The sequence below is a fragment of the Arachis hypogaea genome, chromosome 5 (genome assembly GCF_003086295.3).
Source record: "Arachis hypogaea cultivar Tifrunner chromosome 5, arahy.Tifrunner.gnm2.J5K5, whole genome shotgun sequence".
NCBI lineage: Eukaryota > Viridiplantae > Streptophyta > Magnoliopsida > Fabales > Fabaceae > Arachis > Arachis hypogaea.
Genome location: NC_092040.1, coordinates 45,693,788 through 45,701,842, shown reverse-complemented (window position 1 = coordinate 45,701,842; position 8,055 = coordinate 45,693,788). Strand labels below are relative to the sequence as shown.

The window sequence follows — 8,055 nt, the reverse complement described above, 5'->3', positions numbered from 1 at the left end:
GACTTCTATGGGAGAAGCATCTCTATCCCTGCCATTGGAGCAAACAACTTTGAGCTTAAGTCTCAATTAGTTTCTCTAATGCAACAGAATTGCAAGTTCCATGGACTTGCATTGGAAGATCGTCATCAGTTTTTAGCTGAATTCTTGCAAATCTGTGACACTGTCAAGACCAATGGGGTTAACTCTGAGGTCTACAGACTTATGCTATTCCCTTTTACTGTAAGAGACAGAGCTAGGATATGGTTGGACTCACAACCTAAAGAAAGCCTGAACTCTTGGGAAAAGCTAGTCAATGCCTTCTTGGCAAAGTTCTTTCCACCTCAAAAATTGAGTAAGCTTAGAGTGGAAGTCTAAACCTTCAGACAAAAGGAAGGTGAATCCCTCTATGAAGCTTGGGAAAGATACAAACAATTGATCAGAAAGTGTCCTTCTAACATGCTTTCTGAATGGAGCGTCATAGGTATCTTCTATGATGGTCTGTCTGAACTGTCCAAGATGTCATTGGATAGCTCTGCTGGAGGATCTATTAATCTGAAGAAGACGCCTGCAGAAGCTCAAGAACTCATTAAAATTGGTTGCAAATAACCAATTCATGTACACTTTTGAAAGGAATCCTGTGAACAACGGGACGAATCAGAAGAAAGGAGTTCTTGAGATTGATACTCTGAATGCCATATTGGCTCAGAACAAAATATTGACTCAGCAAGTCAATATGATCTCTCAAAGTCTGTCTGGAATGCAAGCTGCACCAGGCAGTACTAAGGACGCTTCATCTGAAGAAGAAGCTTATGATCCTGAGAACCCATCAATGGAAGAGGTGAATTACATGGGAGAACCATATGGAAACACCTATAATCCTTCATGGAAAAATCATCCAAATCTCTGATGGAAGGATCAACAGAGACCTCAACAAGGTTTCAACAACAATAATGGTGAAAAAAACAGGTTTAGCAATGGCAAGCCTTTTCCGTCATCTTCTCAGCAACAGATAGAGAATTCTAAGCAGAGCCACTCTGACTTAGCAACCATGGTCTCTGATCTAATCAAAACCACTCAAAGTTTCATGACTGAAACAAGGTCCTCCATTAGAAACTTGGAGGCACAAGTGGGTCAGCTGAGCAAGAAAATTACTGAACTCCCTCATAGCACTCTCCCAGCAATACAGAAGAGAATCCAAAAGGAGAGTGTAAGGCCATCAACATGGCCGAATTTGGAGAGGAGGAAGAGGCAGTGATCGCCACTGAGGAAGACCTCAATGGACATCCACTGACCTCCAATGAGTTCCCTAATGAGGAACCATGGGAATTTGAGGCTCACACTGAGACCATAGAGATTCCATTGGATTTACTTCTGCCATTCATGAGCTCTGATAAGTATTCCTCCTCTGAAGAGGATGAAGATGTCACTGAAGAGCAAGTTGCTAAGTACCTTAGAGTAATCATGAAGCTAAATGACAAGTTATTTGGTAATGAGACTTGGGAGGACGAACCCCCTTTGCTCACCAAAGAACTGGATGACTTGACTAGGCAGAGATTAACTCAAAAGAGACAGGACCCTGGGAAGTTCTCAATACCTTGTACATTAGGTACCATGACCTTCGAGAAGGCTCTGTGTGACCTAGGGTCAAGCATAAACCTCATGCCTCTATCTGTAATGGAGAAGCTAGGGATCTTTGAGGTACAAACTGTAAAAATTCACTAGAGATGGCAGACAAGTCAAGAAAATAAGCTTATGGACTTGTAGAGGATGTTCTGGTAAAGATTGAAGACCATTACATCCCTGCCGATTTCATAGTCCTAGAGACTGGGAAGTGCATGGATGAATCCATCATCCTTGGCATACCATTCCTAGCCACAGCAAAGGTTGTGATTGATGTTGACAGAGGAGAACTAATCATTCAAGTGAATGAAGACTCCCTTGTGTTTAAAGCTCAAGGATATCCCTCTGTAATCATGGAGAGGAAGCATGAAGAGCTTCTCTCAAAACAGAGTCAACCAGAGCCCCCACAGTCAAACTCTAAGTTTAGTGTTGGGAGGCCACAACCAAATTCTAAGTTTGGTGTTGAACCCCCACATTCAAACTCTAAGTTTGGTGTTGGGAGGTTCCAACATTGCTCTGAGTATCTGTAAGGCTCCATGAGAGCCCACTGTCAAGCTACTGACATTAAAGAAGCACTTGTTGGGAGGCAACCCAATGTTATATTTATCTATTTTCCATTATTATTTTATGTTTTCTATAGGTTGATGATCATGTGAAGTCACAAAAACAATTGAAAAAGTAAAAACAGAATGAAAAACAGAAAGAAAAATAGCACACCCTGGAGGAAAAGCTTGCTGGTGTTTAAATGCCAGTAAGGGCAGCAAATGGGCGTTTAACGCCCAGTCTGGCACCATTCTGGGCGTTTAACACCAGAAAGGGGCACCAGACTGGCGTTTAACGCCAGGAATGGGCAAGAAGCTGACGTTAAACACCAGAAAAGGGCAGCAGCCCGGTGTTTAATGCCAGGATTGGCAGAAGGGACGTTTTTGCACGCCACTTTGTGCAGGGATGAGTTATCCTTGACACCTCAGGATCTGTGGACACCACAGGATCCCCACCTACCCCACCACTCTTTCTCTCTTCTTCACCCATTCACCAATCACCTCAATACCTCTTCCCCAAAAAACCCCTCACCTATCAAATCCCACCATTCTCTTCACCACTCAGATCCATCCTTCATAAAACCCCTCCTACCTCACCATTCAAATTCAAACCACTTTCCCTCCCAAACCCACCTATAATGGCCGAACCATACCCCCCTCTCCACCCCTATATAAACCCTTCTTCACCCCCTCATTTTCACACAACCTAAACACTACTTCTCCCCCTTGGCTGAAACACAAAGCCCCCCTCCATCTCCTCTATTTCCTCTTCTTCTACTCCTTTCTTTCATCTTTTGCTCGAGGACGAGCAAACCTTCTAAGTTTGGTGTGGTAAAAGCGTTGCTTTTTGTTTTTCCATAACCATTTATGGCACCCAAGGCCGGAGAAACCTCTAGAAAGAGGAAAGGGAAGGCAAAAGCTTCCACCTCCGAGTCATGAGAGATGGAGAGATTCATCTCAAGGGTGCATCAAGACCACTTCTATGAAGTTATGGCCATGAAGAAGGTGATCCTCGAGGTCTCTTTCAAACTCAAAAAGAGTGAATATCCAGAGATCCAACATGAGATCCGAAGAAGAGGTTGGGAAGTTCTTACCAACCCCATTTAACAAGTCGGAATCTTAATGGTTCAAGAGTTCTATGCCAATGCATGGATCACCAAGAACCATGATCAAAGTGTGAACCCAGACCCAAAGAATTAGCTTACAATGGTTCGGGGGAAATGCTTAGATTTTAGTCTGGAAAATGTAAGGTTGGCATTCAACTTGCCCATGATGCAAGGAGATGAACACCCCTATACTAGAAGGGTCAACTTTGATCAAAGGTTGGACCAAGTCCTCATAGACATTTGTGAAGAGGACGCTCAATGGAAGAGAGATTCAAGAGGGAAGCCGGTTCAACTGAGAAGGCATGACCTCAAGCCCGTGGCTAAGGGATGGTTGGAGTTTATCCAACGCTCAATCATTCCCACTAGCAACCGGTCCGAAGCTACTATAGACCGGGCTATCATGATTCATAGCATCATGATTGGAGAGGAAGTAGAAGTTCATGAGGTTATATCCCAAGAACTTTATAAGGTGGCAGACAAGTCCTCTACCTTGGTAAGGTTAGCCTTCCCTCATCTCATTTGTCACCTTTGTAATTCAGTTGGAATTAACATAGAAGGAGACATCCTCATTGATGAGGACAAGCCTATCACTAAGAAGAGGATGGAGCAAACAAGAGATCCCACTCATGGACATGAGGAAATTCTTCACCATGAAATCCCTGAGATGCCTCAAGGGATGCACTTTCCTCCACAAAACTATTGGGAGCAAATCAACACCTCCCTAGGAGAATTGAGTTCCAACATGGGACAACTAAGGGTGGAACACCAAGAACATTCCATCCTCCTCCATGAAATTAGAGAAGATCGAAGAATCATGAGAGAGGAGCAACAAAGGCAAGGAAGAGACATTGAGGAGTCAAGCACTCCATAAGATCTTCAAGAGGAAGAACAAGCCGCCATCACTAAGGTGGACCAGTTCTTTAATCTCCATGTTCTTTATTTTTCGGTTTTTCGAAAATTATGCTTTATGTTTTATTTATGTTTGTGTCTTATGATCATTAGTGTCTTAGTGTCTATGCCTTAAAGATATGAATGTCCTATGAATCCATCACCTTTCTTAAATGAAAAATGTTCTTAATTGAAAAAGAAAAAGAAATGCATGAATTTCGAATTTTATAACAGATTAATTATTTTGATGTGGTGGCAATACTTTTGATTTCTGAATGTATGCTTGAACAGTGCATATGTCTTTTGAATTGTTGTTCATGAATGTTAAAATTGTTGGCTCTTGAAAGAATGATGGAAAAGGAGAAATGATACCGAGGATCTGAAAAATCATCAAAAATGATTCTTGAAGCAAGAAAAAGCAGTGAATTCAAAAAAAAAAGGATCCAAGGCTTTGAGCATCAGTGGATAGGAGGGCCCACAGGAATAATATCCTGGCCTAAGCGGCTAAACCAAGCTGTCCCTAACCATGTGCTTGTGGCGTGAAGGTGTCAAGTGAAAACTTGAGACTAAGTGGTTAAAGTCGTGATCCGAAGCAAAAAGAGTGTGCTTAAGAACCCTGGACACCTCTAATTGGGGACTCTAGCAAAGCTGAGTCACAATCTGAAAAGATTCACCCATTTATGTGTCTGTGGAATGGATGTATCCGGTGGTAATACTGGAAAACAAAGTGCTTTGGGCCACGGCCAAGACTCATAAAGTAACTGTGTTCAAGAATCATCATACTTAACTAGGAGAATCAATAACACTATCCAGATTCTGAGTTCCTATAGAAGCCAATCATTCTGAACTTCAAAGGATAAAGTGAGATGCCAAAACTATTCAGAGGCAAAAAGCTAAAAGCCCCGCTCATCTGATTAATACTGATCTTCATAGATGTTTTTGGAATTCATTGTATATTCTCTTCTTTTTATCCTATTTGATTTTCAGTTGCTTGGGGACAAGCAACAATTTAAGTTTGGTGTTGTGATGAGCGGATAATTTATACGCTTTTTGGCATTGTTTTTAGTATGTTTTTAGTATATTTTACTTTGTTTTTATTATATTTTTATTAGTTTTTATTTAAAATTCACTTTTCTGGACTTTACTATGAGTTTGTGTATTTTTCTGTGATTTCAGGTATTTTCTGGCTGAAATTGAGGGACCTGAGCAAAGATCTGATTCAGAGGCTGAAAACGGACTGCAGATGCTGTTGGATTTTGACCTCCCTGCACTCTAAGTAGATTTTCTAGAGCTACAGAAGCCCAATTGGCGCGGTCTTAATTGCGTTGGAAAGTAGACATCATGGGCTTTCCAGAAATATATAATAATCCATACTTTGCCCGAGATTTGATGGCCCAAACTGGCGTTCCAAATCAGCTCAAGACTGCCTGGTGTTTAACGCCGGAACTGGCACAGAAGTGGGAGTTAAACGCCCAAACTGGCACAAAAGCTGGCGTTTAACTCCAAGAAAAGTCTCTACACAGAAGCTTCAATGCTCAGCCCAAGCACACACCAAGTGGGCCCGGAAGTGGATTTTTACATCATTTACTCATTTTTGTAAATCCTAAGCTACTAGTTCTCTATAAATAGGACCTTTTGCTATTGTATTTTCATCTTTGGATCACTTTAGATCGTCAGATAATCTTTGGACGTCTAGTTCTTAGATCATGGGGGCTGGCCTCTCGGCCATGCCTAAACCTTATTCTTATGTATTTTCAACGGTGGAGTTTCTACACACCATAGATTAAGGTGTGGAGCTCTGCTGTACCACGAGTATTAATGCAATTACTTTGTTATTCTATTCAATTCAGCTTATTCTTGTTCTAAGATATCACTTGTTCCTCAACTTGATGAATGTGATGATTCGTGACACTCATCATCATTTTCACCTATGAACGTGTGCCTGACAACCACCTCTGTTCTACCTTAGATTGAGTGGATATCTCTTGGATTCCTTAATCAGAATCTTCGTGGTATAAGCTAGAATTGATGGCAGCATTCTTGAGAATATGGAAGGTCTAAACCTTGTCTGTGTTATTCTGAGTAGGATTCAAGGATTGAATGACTGTGACGAGCTTCAAACTCGCGATTGTGGGGCGTTAGTGACAGACGCAAAAGAATCACTGGATTCTATTCCGACATGATCGAGAACCGACAGATGAATAACCGTGCTATGACAGAGCGCGTTGAACATTTTCACTGAGAGGACGGGACTGTAGCCATTGACAACGGTGATGCCCAACAGACAGCTTGCCATGGAAAGGAGTAAGAAGGATTGGATGAAGACAGTAGGAAAGCAGAGAGACGGAAGGGACAAAGCATCTCCATACGCTTATCTGAAATTCTCACCAATGAATTACATAAGTATCTCTATCTTTATTTTATGTTTTATTTATCTTCTAATCATTAATCCTCCATAACCATTTGAATCCGCCCGACTGAGATTTACAAGATGACCATAGCTTGGTTCATACCAACAATCTCCGTGGGATCGACCCTTACTCGCGTAAGGTTTATTACATGGACGATCCAGTGCACTTGCTGGTTAGTTGTGCGAAGTTGTGATAAAGAGTTGAGATTGCAATTGAGCGTACCATGTTGATGGCGCCATTGATGATCACAATTTCGTGCACTAGTATGCCAAAGGCTCTAAGCACCACTGTTTGGGAGAAATAGAAAGAAAAATTCGAACTCAAAAAGTCCCTCAGTGAAGTGCTTGAGTGTTCTTGTATTAAGTTAAGCTTGAAGACAAAATACTTCGAGTCACGGCTAGGCTCAAGGTGCAAAGCACCAAAAAAATGAAAGAGTTATGTTCAAGAATCTATTAGAGCCTAAAGAAGAGAATCTATAATACCATCCGAGTTCTAATTCTGAAGGATACTAATATTTCTGAGCTTCAAAGGATAGTGAGATGCCATAGCAATTCAGAAATAGAGTTCCATTAGCCCCATTAAGTAGCTAGACCTGAGCTCAAATGACAACTCAGAATCTTAAGCATTTTCTTTTCTTGGTCCTATATTGTTTTGGTTGCTTGAGGACAAGCAACAGTTTAAGTTTGGTGTTGTGATGCGTGAGCATCTTATACCCTTTTTCTGGTCATTTTCCAGTTGTTTTTAGTTATATTTTATTTACTTTTACTTGACTTAGTGCAACCCTGATGAGCGGATATTTTATACGCTTTTTGGCATCACTTTCATATAGTTTTTAGTAGTTTTGTTTAGTTTTTATTGTGTTTTTATAGGTTTTGGTGTTAAATTCACATTTTTTGGATTCTACTATGATTTTTTGTGTTTTTTTTACAATTTTAGGTATTTTTTGGCTGAAATTGAGGAGCTGAACCAGAAGTCTAACTCAGAGACAGAGAAAGCATTGCAGATGTTGTCCGGATCTGACCTCCCTACATTCGGAAGAGCTTTTCTAGAGCTATAGAAGTCCAAATGGAGCGATCTTAACGGCTATGGAAAGCTGCTTCTAGATCTTTCTAGAAATATATAATAGTTCATACTTTGCTACAGATTAGAAGGCCCAAAACTGGCATCCAACGCCAGCTTCCTGCCCCCTTCTAGGCATCCAGCGCCCAAAGAGAAGAGACCAATGTACAAACACCCAAAGAGGACCCCCTAGCTGGTGTTCCATGCCCAAGAGACTTCATAGCATGTGGATCTCATGAAAGCGCCCAAACACTCACCAAGTGGGCCCTAGAAGTAGATTTTAGCACTAATTAGACTGTTTTACCCTTACTAGTCATCTGTAAATGTAACCACACATATTTAAGCACATCCACTCTTTATATGTAACCACACATATTTAGGCACATCCACTCTTTATTTTTAAATTATTTAATTCAATGCTTTTATCAAGATGTCCTCCATAAAAATAGT

The 8,055-nt window shown here is 41.0% G+C and overlaps 1 non-coding gene across 1 annotated transcript; it reads right to left on the bottom strand.

Annotated features, from left to right (window-relative positions):
- Nucleotides 1-333: 333 nt before the first annotated feature.
- On the bottom strand, nucleotides 334-441 carry LOC112804735 (small nucleolar RNA R71). The gene has a single exon (XR_003203352.1). It is a non-coding gene; the product is annotated as a small nucleolar RNA R71 (small nucleolar RNA).
- Nucleotides 442-8,055: the final 7,614 nt, after the last annotated feature.